At 52.4% G+C, this 13,135-nt stretch overlaps 1 long non-coding RNA gene across 5 annotated transcripts in view; it reads right to left on the reverse strand.

Annotated features, from left to right (window-relative positions):
• Positions 1-1,162: 1,162 nt before the first annotated feature.
• The window catches only part of LOC116633258, a 17,767-nt gene continuing 5,794 nt past the window's right edge, over positions 1,163-13,135 (reverse strand). Inside the window, exons 3-4 of one of the 5 annotated variants that reach the window (XR_004299596.1) lie at positions 9,394-9,537; positions 8,121-8,397 (exon numbers count right to left, since the gene is read on the reverse strand). This is a non-coding gene — a long non-coding RNA (uncharacterized LOC116633258). Of the gene's footprint in view, positions 2,400-8,120; positions 8,398-9,054; positions 9,538-10,793; positions 11,375-13,135 lie in introns of those variants that run through there. The other 4 variants (XR_004299597.1, XR_004299598.1, XR_004299595.1 and 1 more) reach the window with 4 other exon arrangements.

Consider the following 13,135-nt stretch of genomic DNA (forward strand, 5'->3'; position numbering starts at 1 on the left):
GGCTGAAACATGCTTGGTTCTCCTCCTGGACTCTTGTGTTCACCAGGCATTTTTGGAAGATGTTCAAATTAAAGCATAATTGAAAAATGAGGCTGTAACTGCAGGATACGGGGTGGCGGGGCCCAGGGCTGCTGACTTAATCAGGCGGCCTAATGTCATTACGTCCGTATTAATAACAGGCCGCGCGGGAGAGGGCCCTTCCCCGGGTCAAGGACACTTTCCAGCTGACGGGGCTTTTCTTCTTCTGTTTTTCACTGCAAACAAATGCCACTTGGGTTCTTTTCTCCATTACGGAGAATTCCCTGGAGTGAGATAAACATATGGAAGGAGATGGACTTTTTCTTCTTTCTTCTAAAAGCCTCGAGAGGGAAAAAGCTGCACCGCTGTGGGACCTGGGAAGAAGGGTTGGTGTGTCTTCAGCAAGACTCTGCCTGAGGGGCTCCCAAGCTGGGGTGATAGGGCTGCTGGGGGCTCGGCCTTCTCCCAAATGCTGGGGTCCTCGGGCTCTGGCCCCTGTCCTGTGCCTCATTTTAATTTGGGGAAATTGGACTCAGGAAAATGACAACATCTCATGCCCCATGACTCTGAATGAACCACTGTTAATATGTGACGTTTTGGCATTTTTGCTTTCAGATTTTTTTTTTTTTTTTTTAAGAAAAACTACTCTCTCTTTTTTTTAAGATTATTTATTTATTTATTTTGACAGAGAGAGACACAGCTAGAGAGGGAACACAAGCAGGGGGAGTGGGAGAGGGAGAAGCAGGCTTCCCGCTGAGCAGGGAGCCCGAGGTAGGACTCAATCCCAGGACCCTGGGATCATGACCTGGACCAAGAGGGAGACCCTTGACGACTGAGCCACCCAGGCGCCCCTCTTTTTTTTTTTTTTAATTAAAAATGATACATGCTCATTTAAAGAATAAAGGTTAAACAACCACCATCTATTCCCACTACCCAGAACTGGCTGCTTGCTGACATTTTGGCATTTTGGCTCTCAGTCCTTTTGCTCTGTGTTATGTCAAAGAAGCGAAACAGTATATACATATATTCTCCTTTAAAAAATCAGGGGCCTGTCACGTTCCAGTTCCAGTTAGAATCCTCCTTGTCCCCCCCCCCCCCTTTACTCCTGGGACCTCCCCCCACCCCCCACCCCCGCCTTCTGTTGGCAGCTTGTCCTGGGTTCTCTGAGTACATTTGAAATGTATTTACATATAATTCTGAATTCATTGAAAACACATGGTATCATTTGTGCTTTATTTCTATCATACTGTACTTGTCCTTCTCAGCTTGCTTTTTTCTGTCTGGAACTCTGTTCCTTTAGCTCATTCTGTCCCTCCCTCCCTTTGCCTTCCTTCCCCCTCCTGTCCCTCTCCTCCCCTTCCATCTTTCCTGCCTCTCTCTCTCTCTCAATCTCCCCCGACTTCCCTCAGGACCTTTCCACTCCCTGGGCTTTTGTTGCTGCTCCCGAGCGATGAACGTGTCCATCTGTGTCTGCACTCCCCAGACCCGCCTCTCAGCTCCCCCATCTGATGCCTACCCACCCAGGAAGCCTTCTCCAACCCCCCTACTCTCTCCCACCTCTGGCTTTGTATTAGCCTTTTGTGCTTAGCCCCTTCTAGGATTGCACTCACCACATTTTGAGGCAACTGTTTTTTCGTTTATCTCCCCCGAGGGCTGCGATCACCTCTGTTCCTGGCACCTAGCCCAGGAGCGCTCAGTGTGTTACTGGATGTGAATTAAGTTCCTTCAGTTGAGTCACTTTCAAACCCAGTTTGGCTTTCACACCTTCCGGGACAGAATGCTCACTCCCTAGGATCAGGTACATCCCGTGGACTCTGGCATTGAGACCCACGGGGCTCCCTGCAGCGGTCAGGGATCTGCCAGCCTGGTGCCCATACTGTGGGACGGTGAACACGGTGCAACTCTGGAGTGAGAAGACTCAGTGGTATGTGTAATGGGTTGAATTGTGTCTCTCAAGAAGCTATGTTGAAGTTCTCACCCTCGGCACCTGTGAATGTGACCCTCTTTGGAAACAGGGTCTTTGCGGATGTAATCAAGTTCAGATGAGGTCATACCAGATGAGGGTGGGCTTCAAGTCCAGGGACAGATGTCCTCATGAGAAAGGAGAGGGAGCTCTGGATACAGACACAAGGAGCAGGCACAGGGAGAAAGGCCACATGAAGACAGAGGCAGAGTGATGTGGCCACAAGTTAAAGAACACCCAGAACCATAGGTGGCCCCCAGAAGCTAGGAGATGGCAAAGATGGAGTGTCCTCCCAAGCTTTTGGAGGGAGCAAGTTTCTGCTGGCGCCTTGGTGTCAGACTTGTGGCCTCCAGAATGGTGACAGGATACATTTCTGTGGTTTCGAACCACCCAGTAGGTGGTTCCTTGTTACAGTGCCCTAGGGAGACCAAGATAGATTGTTACGCAGCAAAAACTAACTGATACACTCACAGATTCATTAAGTGATAAGCATTTGGCCTTATGAGAGCCAGTGAGGCTGTACTAACGAGACCAGGACCCTGGCTCCTGTTCTTCCCATGCAGACTCTGAGCTCGGCATGGCCGTGTGCCTGGGGCTACATAATGGAGCGGGTGAGGAGATGCGTGCGGCTGCCCAGCCGAGGCTTAGAAGTGGGAGTGTTGTCTACTGGTTTTCCTTTTCCCTTCTGCTGACAAGGTGCAGAGGACAAGGCTCAGGGGGGAGGGCAGCCAGCGAAAGCCTGTGGGCCATGTGTGGTCTGTGGGATGGTTTTTGCCTGACCCAAAAGCTAAGAATGGGTTTTATGGTTTTTTTTAAAAAAATATTTGTTTATTTACATAATATCTACACCCAACGTGGGCCTCGAACTCACGACCCCGAGATCAAGAGTCATATATGCCTCTGACAGAGCCAGCCAGATGCCCCTGATTTTTATATTTTTAAAGGGGTGTAAAGAAGGAGGAGGAGGAGAAGGAGAAGAAGGAGGAGGAGAAGAAGAAGGAGAAGGAGAAGACAATGTTTGTCTGACAGAGACCCTCAAAGCCTAAAATATTTACTATCTGGCCCTTTACAGAAAAAGTTACAGACTCCTGCCCTAGAGGATGGTGGAACCCCAGGAGGGAAAGAGTCAGAATCCTTGAAAACCTGATGGAGAAAAGACCAGGAATGTCCACCACGGAAATTACACGAGAGTGAAATATAGTTTTATAGTTTATATAACAAAATTATATTACATAACATATATAACATGATATAATAATGATATATATAATAACGTAACATAATACAACATAATTTGGGGGTCTATTGGTCATTGCAGCTTAGCCTTGCCTAACTATTACAGAGATAAAGTGAGACTTTCACTTAGACTTCTGGGAAAGAGATTCTTATTCTTACCTCCTAGACCTGAAAGGATGGGGACCGAACTGGTGCCTGTCCCGTTACAAGTGAATCCTGGGGCTTAAGCCTGGAGAGGGGAGGATGTGAAGAATTAGAGACCAACCTGGTCCTGATGACATTGTCTGAATTCTGGAGCCAGCCATACCTGCAGCTGAATCTACTCTCCACTTCTCAGCTTCCCAGAGCCAATAAATTTCCCCTTTTATTTAAGACAGATTGGCACCATTTCTATTCCATGCAACCAAAAGATTCCTAACCTACTTTGGTATTATTAGAACAACAGCATTACAACTGCTGTCATTCCTTCAGAAAAGGAATGAAACCATTCACAAACTCTGGTGCTTTAAGTACTGGTAGCTACAATCAACTGATGACACATCTCTCAAGGAGTAGAGTTTTGCAGGGGCATTTAAAGACTATGACCGAGCAACTGCTCTGGAAACACCAGTCTGGCTTCAGGTGGGGGAGACCAGAATCGGGGATACCAGTTAAGGGCCTGCCTTTACGCAAGTGATAAAGAGAATGAGGAGCTCATTTACACACTGGCGTGGACTGATCCCCGTGGTCCTGTGGTCAGATGGAGTGTGCATACAAATGTACACACGATGGAAGGAGCTGGAGACTGTGTATACACCCAGCAGCCTGAAGTTAGTTGCCTGGACCATCTGTGGAAGGAGCCGCCAGGAACTGGAAATGACAGGTGCCTCCAGGGAGGGGATCCCAAAGGCTGGAACGGGGGAGGGGGAGGGGGTGAGAGTCACTTCTTACTCTTTGTTCTTTTGCATCTTCAGGGGTCACGCTTCTGAACTGAACACCTTCCTCACCTGGACTCCAAGGCACTATGGGGGGCTCTCCATTCTCCTTCCCTTCCTCCTCCTCTCCCTCACACTGTCAGTCCCTCTCGTCCCTTATCCCCTGGGCAACTGTCCCTGTTCTCTTAGATTCTGTATCTGTCTGACATCCATCAATCACAGGGGCAAACGAACAGCAAGGTTGTTTATGACTCCCTGCAGTCCAGCCTTCCTGGTTGCGAGGACATCACAGCACAAACCCCCCGACCACTCCGGGGTCCACACCCCAACCACTCCCCGGCAGCACGCTGATAATCCGCCTGCCTTCAGCACCCAGCGCCGGGTACCCGACAGCTGGCGACCACCCTGTGTCCCCAGCCTGCCCCATATTCAGTCTCCGATCCTGACCTGCTCCCCGGCTCGCCTTGCCTCTCCCGAGGAGACACCAGTAAAGACTACGGCCCAGCCGGCCCCTGGCTTCTGGCCGCCTCCTCCCCAGCCTGGTGCCCGCCGTGGTCCTGCATGGCACGAGGGGCCTCCCGCTTCTAGGGAGTGACGCTCGCACTTTCCTTCAGTGGCACTGGCCTCTCTGTGTCACCACTCGGCCACCTTTACAAATCCAGACCAGGCAGCAACCTCACCTAGTTCCGGGCCTTGCGAACCCGCACACCACGGACCCCCTCACGTGAGCTCTCCCTGAGAACCAAACTCCTATTTCCAACTGCCCGTGGGACACTCCACTGGCACGTCTAACCCTGGGAGTCCTACAAACTCACCTCCTCCGCCACCTGCCATTGAGCTAGTTGCCCAGGTCACAAGTCTGGGGGTCGACTCTGATTTCTCCCTTTGTCTTGAAAGCCCCACACTCATTCCCACCTCAGGGGCTCTCTCTGGGACATTCCTACTCTCACGTCTGGCTTCCCTGGACATTCAGGTCTCAGTTTAGGTCCCCTCCCCAGAAGGGCCTTTGCCGACCTGCCCGTGGCCCTGTTTTGCTTCCTGAGGTGGGCCATCGCTGCCTGAAACTCTGCCGTGCTCAGTGTCTGTCTCTCCCACACAGCCGTCCTGGGCTCCTGCAGTGGCCCTGTGTCCCCAAGAAGACCGGGCGCAGAGCAGTGCTCTGGGGGGTCTGCGGGAGGTCAGGGGAAAGACCTCGGGGTGCTCAGGACTGGGAGCCCGGGCTCCAGGAGGGCGGGCTTGGGAGGAGCAGAGCAAAGAGCAGAAAGAGAGAGAGAGAGAACGGGGACAGGGTGGCGGACAGGACACGCAGGACGGCGCTCACCTGCATGACAGACACCCCAGCCCTCCGGGCGCCCGTCTCTGCTGTCCTTGACTCCAGTCACTCATTACCTGAGGCCACAGCATCCTGGGCCACCGCGTACTCACACTCTTCTGGAAGCAGACTTTCTTTTTTTTTAAGATTTTATTTATTTATTTGACAGAGAGAGAGAGACAGCGAGAGAGGGAACACAAGCAGGGGGAGTGGGAGAGGGAGAAGCAGGCTTCCCGCGGAGCAGGGAGCCCGATGTGGGGCTAGATGTGGGGCTTGATCCCAGGACCCTGGGACCATGACCTGGGCCAAAGGCAGGCGCCTAACGACTGAGCCACCCAGGCGCCCCGGACTTTCTTTTTAAACCCAAACACATGTATTTGGAAAGGAAAGCAACATCATCCCTGAAATCACCGTGGTTGGCTGCGGAATCCAGGGGCTCTGGAGTGGCCCCTGTAGGACACGGCCAGTGGCCCCATGGTCCCTCGGGGGACCCAGCAGGCGCCCTCCCACCCCTCCTCCTCACTGTCTCTGGTGGGGTCTCCTGTCCACCCGCCTGCTTTCAGCATCCAGCCTGGGGCCCTGAGAGCCCAGCGTCCTTCACCCCAAGTCACAGGAAGCCCTGGGACCAACTCCAACCGGCTCTACATTCCATGGTTTAAAGAGATTTGAGCGCCCCCTGCTGGCAGCTGGCTGAGCCCCTGCACATCAGAGTGACAATCAGCCGAGAGGTCAGCCCCGCCTCCTCCGCCCTTGTCCTGCCCCTTCTCTTCCCATCACCTCCCTACCGTGACCCTCAAATGCACTAGACATTCACATCTCCCCTCCAGGAATGCTTCTCCCAACAAGACTCCCCCACTCCCACTGATGCATCTGATACACCCCAATCATCTCTAAGACTATGAGGCACGGCTTCCTCCAAGAAGCCTCCCTTGATTTCACCCAGGGAGACTGATCACACCTGCTTCCTGTCCCTGCTGTCCCTGTGAAAACCCCGTCCCAGCTTCTGTCGTGCTGGGAGGTCCTTGTCCTGTCCCGGGGACCCAGCTCAGAGCTTTGTGGAGCAGAGACTTATGTGGGAAATGTTTGTGGATCGAATGCTTTTACTGTCAACCTACTTCAGAGGTTCTGAGCGGGACTATTCTGAGGTGGGTACCCTGGAGCAAAACCAAGTATATGTGTTTGAGACAAAAACATTATACATACATATATGCTCATTGAGAAAATATTCCAAAAAGTGTAATTTTTATAAACTAAAAAATGAAATCCCTTTCAACACTGGCCAAACCTACAACCTTTCCTAAATCACAACTGTTAGTTGCTTGGGGTGCCTTCCTCCCAGGCTTTCCCCAAGCATTCCCTTTTACTTTTTTTTACCTTTTCTTCCTTCTTCTTCTTTTTTTTTAAAACATAAATGGGGCCTGACTATACACCTAAATCTGAACTTTATTTTTTCCATCTTGAGGTCCTGCTAAATCAGCACCCACAGGCTCATGACAATCTTTCTAGTGGCTACAGAACATTCCGTACTATCTACCACACGGTGTGCATTTCAGGTCTTTGTCTTTTTGTCTTTGTGTTTGTTTGTTGCAGTTGCAAACAACAGTTCTGCAAACATCCTCAGGCACAACGTTTTGCGCTCATGTGGGCAAATTCCTGTAGAATTGACTCTTGGAAGCGGGTGGGCTGAGTCTAAGGGCAGACCTGTTTCATGTTATAATAGAGCCTGCCAAAATACTCTCCAAAAAGTTGATACCAATGTATACTCCTACCAACAGCGCTTAAGTGTATTTCTCCACATCTGTGACAGCCCTGGGTGTTATTAGACAATTCTGACATGCCTGATCATCTCAACCTTCAAATCCAGCTGGAATTGGGCTAAAATGCGTCTTTAGGGCAGCCCAGCAGAGGAAAGCGGTCTGGAAAGGGAGCATGGTAGGCGCATGAGCCTCCAGCCTCATAGCTGTAGCCGGCTGCACCACTCCTTCTCCTTGGCTGAGGAGGGAAAGTTCCACTCACCCTGGGCCAAACCCTCTGAGCCCTTGATCCTGGACCCAGAGCCCAGGCATGGGGACAGCGGGGCTCCTGGGCCAACCAGAGCCCCCCAGAGAGGCTTCAGAAGCTGATTTGTGTTTAGGAAGCAGCTTCAGCTCCATCCTGCTCTGGGAGAACGCTCTCTGGAGGAAGAGTGTGTTTGGGAGAACCAGAGTGACAAATCTGGCTCTGCACAGCGCGGCGAGCAGGGAATATACAACAGAGTGTATGTCCTACAAGAACCACAGGTTTTGGAACATCAGGGTGCTGCCTGCGATCTTTAGAGCCATCCACCGGGGCTGTGGAGGGGGGCTGCTGGAGCATGCAGGGGACCTGCCTCGCATTCCACGCTCACCCCAGACCGGGAGGACCCTGTTCGGAGAATGAAACTTGGACAGAGCTTGTCACTTGTGTTGTCTAAAAAGACGGAGAAGGAGCGACCCGGCAGCGCCAACATCCATTTCACCCCGGACTCAGAGATCTTCCTGGCCAGCACCCTCTGGGAGCCGTGGCCGCCTGGGGTCACTTCCATAGACTTTCATCTTCTAGGAGCTCTGTCCGAGATGGCCTCCAGGGCTGCCTGGCTTGCCTTCCCTCTGGCTTTGATTCTACGAGCATTATACCAGGACCTTAAAATGAAGGCAAACCAAGGTAAGGATGAGGGGAGGGTGGCCCTGGCAGGGTCAGCAGCGGGAGCCCTCTGGGGACTCTCATTAGCGACCCAGGTGCCTGAGGGGTCTTGCAGATGCTCCCGCAAGCGGGTCAGGTGAGGGAGCATCCGTGCTGGAGAATATGAGCTGCAAGCTCACTGGATTGAGTCCAAGGCCAAGCAAGGCCTGAATAAGACGAGAAAGCCTTGTGCCGACGTGGTGTCCCAGTTTCCCACCTGTTTCCATTTGTATTCACTTGTCTGTTCTTTCATTCTACGAGGGAATGAAAGAGCACCATTTTATAGATGCAGCGACTGTCCAGCATTGGGGGGGGAGGTCCCTTCTTTGGAACTGTAGGTTTTCTTTGGTCAACTCCTTTGCTTCCCTGAGGACTCAAGTCAGGGCAGACACCTCCAGGAGCCAACCCTGGGGACCCTACCTATAGCCCTTCTCCTTGCTTCCCAGCTAACATACTAACATAACTAACTCCATCTCCCCACTAGACCACGCCCTCCTTGAGTCAGGGGTTGTCTGATGGTCCCCTCTGCCTTCCCCCCACCTGGCAGGTGCTGAGCAGATGTTTGTGGATGGATGGATGCCAGTGTGGGTAGATCCTGAAGCCCAATGTGAACCACCTGCTTGACAAAAACAACATGGGGTTTCCAAGGATCCCACATCTACTCAAGAAAGGGAGGATAGATAATCCTGGGATGGGGCTTGGAGGGCGGAGACAGGGAGGAAAAAGAGCAGGGACTCTGGAATACCTTCAAGGTGCTGGGGTGGGGACGGGGGCTCTGGTCAGAGTCCTTAAGGGGCAAGAGCATGGGCTGCAAGCCAGGAGGCCAGGAAGGTTGAGAAAGACTGAAAGCCTCCTTCCCTGGGAAACAGAGGAGACCCTGAGCAACTCCCAGGGCGCCCTCTGGTGGCCACTTGAGGCCCAGGCGGAGGGCTCAGAGAATTCTGCCTTTTCCTGAGTAAAGGGTGCATATGGGAAGAGAGGGTGGGAGCCCTGGTCTTGGAGTCAGGACTTTTTTCCTGACCGTACCACTAATTCACCAGGTTGCTTGGGCAACCTCAGCCTCAGTTTCTTCATTTGATAATAAGGGAATCAATGAAATGAATGGCACTCACAAATGGAAATGCTGACCACAGGTGAGTGGTGGGTTGGGGGTGAGAACTCCCGTGGGCTACCTTGGCCTCCTCTAAGGATTTGACAGGTGGGTCCTGCCTGATATGGGAGGAAACAGAAGCTCAGAGAGGTTAAGTGACCTGTCCTTGGTCACTCAGCTGGTAAGTGTCAGCGCTGGGACCTGAAGCCAGGTCTGTGACTCCAAAGTGTGTCCCCTCCTCCAACTTCCTGTTGTTTCTCAGGGTCTCCAAGATCCCTGCCACCTCTGCTGTGGTTCAGGGGGCCTGATGGAGAGAAGAGATTCACAGGAGCCATTAAGATCCTTGCAGACAGCCAAGACTGGAAGGAAGGAGTCAGCTGACCGGCATACAGGCCGAGAGTGAGCCCATATACAAAATGTAGTCTTTGCAGGGGTAACAATTAGACCACCACTCAATTAGGCATCAAAACAGTGTTCTCTGGGCGAACTGTCTAAGCAGGAGAAGAAGGCTGACCCCAGAGCTCAGCTCTTATCCAGGGCCTCATGCTGCCTCAGTTTACCTGCCACACCTACATCTCAGGGGTTTGGCTGAGGTGATGGGGCCCTTGTGGGGTGGTTTGTACATGTCTGAGAAGCTCATATACGATGCTGGTCCCTTGTTCCTTGGGCTGGCGCTTCTCTGTAGGACTAGTCCTCAGGAAGAAACCAATGAGAAGAGGTAAGGAGCCTCCCAACTCAGATGGGCCTGGGTTCAGACCTCAGGTCTGCCAGTTCCTAGCTGAGTGATCCTGGGCAAATCGTTGTGTGCTTCAGTTTCCTCCTCTGTGAAACAAGGTCACTCAGAGGAGCCCCACAGTACGGCTGGAGGATTTGGAGAGTGGGCTGGAGCCCCTGCATGTCTCTTTGCAGCACATAAAGCCCTGGCCAGTGCTTACTGGTCTCAGACAGCATCAGCTCCTGATGTGGGCCGTTGGGCAGGAGCTCCCAGGGGCTGGCCGGGGCAGGGCCTGGGGGGAGTGGGGAGGGGAGGACGAGGCTGTGGCAGACGCTTTCCTGCCCTGCTCCAGGGTGCTCTCCGTGGGAGTTAGAAGCCTGCCCCACAACTGAAGTTTTGTACTCTTTTTTGTTTTTTTTTTTTTGTTTTGCGGACCAGACTTTGGACATTCCCTCCAAGTAAGATGATAATTTGACAGAATTGAAAGCGGGGGAGGGGGTGGGGAAGAGTGACTCTCCAATTTTACTTGGGTCCTCCTGGGTGCTGTTCATTAAGATTTATTTATTTATTCTTAAAGAGTTTATTTATTTATTTTAGAGAGCGAGAGCGTGCAAGCAAGGGGAGGTGCAGAGGGAGAGGGCGAGAGAATCTCAAGCAGACTCTGCACTGAGTGTGGAGCCGGACATGGGGCTCGATCTCATGACCCTGAGATCATGACCTGAGCCGAAACCAAGAGTCGGATGCTTAACCGACTGAACCATCCAGGTGCCCCTGTTTATTAATATTTAAATTGACGTTATATCCAGGGCAAAGGTTGGCAAACTTTTCTGTGTGTGGGAAGGGGGAGAAAGAGCCCAGTTAGGAGGCCCTGAAACCATCCGGGCGAGGTGAGAGATGGTGGGTGTTGGGCCCAGGGTAGACAGAGCAGAGGAGCTGGTGAGAAGTGGTCGGATTCTGGAGGTAGTTTGCAGGCAGAGCCCATAGGGTGTGCTGATGGAGTATGAGAGTGGGGTCAGGGATGACTCTTGAGTCTGGCCTGAGCACCTGGAAGGATAGAGCTGCCATTATTTGAGATGGAAAAGCCGTGGAACAGACCTGTGGAGAAATCCCAGAGCTCAGTTTTGGACACGGAAAGGTGGGGAATCTTGAAGGTCTCTGGGGAGAGGGCAAGGGAGCTGCTGGATAGGACCCTGGAGTTGAGGGGAGAGGTCCGGCCTGGAGATTGAGATAGGGACTAATCGGCTCATGACTGGCACTGGAAGCTCATGCGATCCACCGGGTTTTCTGGGCAGTGGGTGCAGAAGAGGAGAGAAGGGACCCCTGATCCCAGAGCTGTGGCCAAGGACCCAACTCCAGGCTTCACTGGACACACGCTGAGTCCACATCTGCTGCCTCGATTCCCGCTCCGGACAGGATTAGCTGGGACCTGCGCGAAAGCCCACGTCTGATGCTTCTTACCTCCCTCCTCTACCTACGCTTTCCCCCCCTAGAATCTCCTCCACTCCATCTCAGCAGAGCTAAAGCCCACCCCCACTCATCCTTTAGCCTGTGGAGCTGGGGCCCTGTTTCCATCACCCTTATCATCCAGAACCACTGGTCCTCATTCAGAGTCTGATGGGGACTGTCATTGCCAGCCCCATCACAGACGTGTTTGAACTTGGAACTAGATGTGGTCAGGCCCTTGGGTGCTAGGTGGGGTTCTCTGTCCCCCTCCAGCACCCCCTGGTACATCTTATAGCCCGGTCAGACCCAAGTCTTTCTCCATGGTCCCGGCAAGCCATCAGAGTAAGTAGAATTGCCCCCATCTTACAGATGAGAAAAGTGAGGTCCAGAGAGGTGAAATTATTTGCCCAGATTAGCAGAGGCAGGACTGGAATGTGGTTGCCTGACTCTTAAGATACATTCATTACCTCTGCTTCCAGGGGACACGTGGGCTCCAGGGAGTAGGTACCATGTGCCAAGCACCGGAAGGCCATCCAAGGGGGTGACATTTGACGATGTTGGCCTGTGGAGATTGGCCTCTCTGCTCACAGGCGGAGGCGAATTCACTGCAGTAACTCTTCTTGCCTGACCAGGACCGTGTGCGGGAGCCTGGGAATTGCTAATTGTACAAATGTCCCTCTCTCTTGGCAAGACTTTATTCAGAGAATTTTTAAAATGTGTGTTTTGGACTGGATTTGGGCTACAGACAGAGTTGTGATCAGAGGTCAGGAAATAAAAATTAGATGACAAAAGGGAGTCCCCTATATCTTACCAAACTGGGACAGGTGACCCAGGGAATGGGCAGAGGACTGGGCCGCCATGGGGCCAAAGGGGACACACCAGAAGGGACCATGTGTCCCCTGCCTTTTCTGAGGGGCGCTGTGGTGTAGGCACAGACTGAGTCCAAACCCCAGGTCCTCTGCCACCTTGCAGTGGTCAGGGGAGAGCTTTTCTATCTCCCCTTGCCTCAGTTTCCTAATCCGTCAAAGGGGAAGGACGATGCCCCCCCCCCCCAGAAAGTCTTACTTACTCAGTCATTGATTTCTTACTGATGAGTAAATGAGATAGCAGATATAAAGCTCTCGGCATATCATGATATTGGAGGGGCCCTGTCCCGTCACCTTTCTCTTATGAAGTCCCAGCTTGGGAGGCAAGGGCTCCTCCCCTCCCTGATGATAGAGCCTATGGTGTATGCGGAGTAGCCAAGGGACAGTGGTGGCCAGGATTGTGCTGTGTGACTGGCTACTGGAGCCCCCAGGGAAGCTCATTTTGCTCCATGTTGTGGTTGGTTCATTCATCTGTTCAACAAGCATATTACGTGCCTCCTGCATGCAAAAATCCATGGGGAATTCAGCCTTTCTTCCTAACTTTATCTGGCCCTTCTTTGTGGTGACCTCTCCTCTCCATTGTCCTAAACTTCTCACTGCCTCCATTCTCCAAAATTCTCCGTTCTCTGGTGTCAGTTTGTTGAACTGAATCTGGGAGCTCTGGTCTGGGAAATGGGAGCACTTGAGGACTTGGAGGAGTCACTGTCCTTTTCTAGGACTCTGTTCCCTTGATGAAAATTCCAGGGGTTGGGTTACCAGAACACCAAGCTTTGCACCCTGGCTTTGCAGCCTGTGGTTGGGAGCTGCGGGCAGGCCCCCAGCCCATTTCCATCCACGCCCATGGAAGACATGACTAGCTGATCAGGGCATTCTAACTG

The sequence above is a fragment of the Phoca vitulina genome, unplaced genomic scaffold (assembly GCF_004348235.1).
Source record: "Phoca vitulina isolate PV1807 unplaced genomic scaffold, GSC_HSeal_1.0 scaffold7, whole genome shotgun sequence".
NCBI classification, from domain to species: domain Eukaryota; kingdom Metazoa; phylum Chordata; class Mammalia; order Carnivora; family Phocidae; genus Phoca; species Phoca vitulina.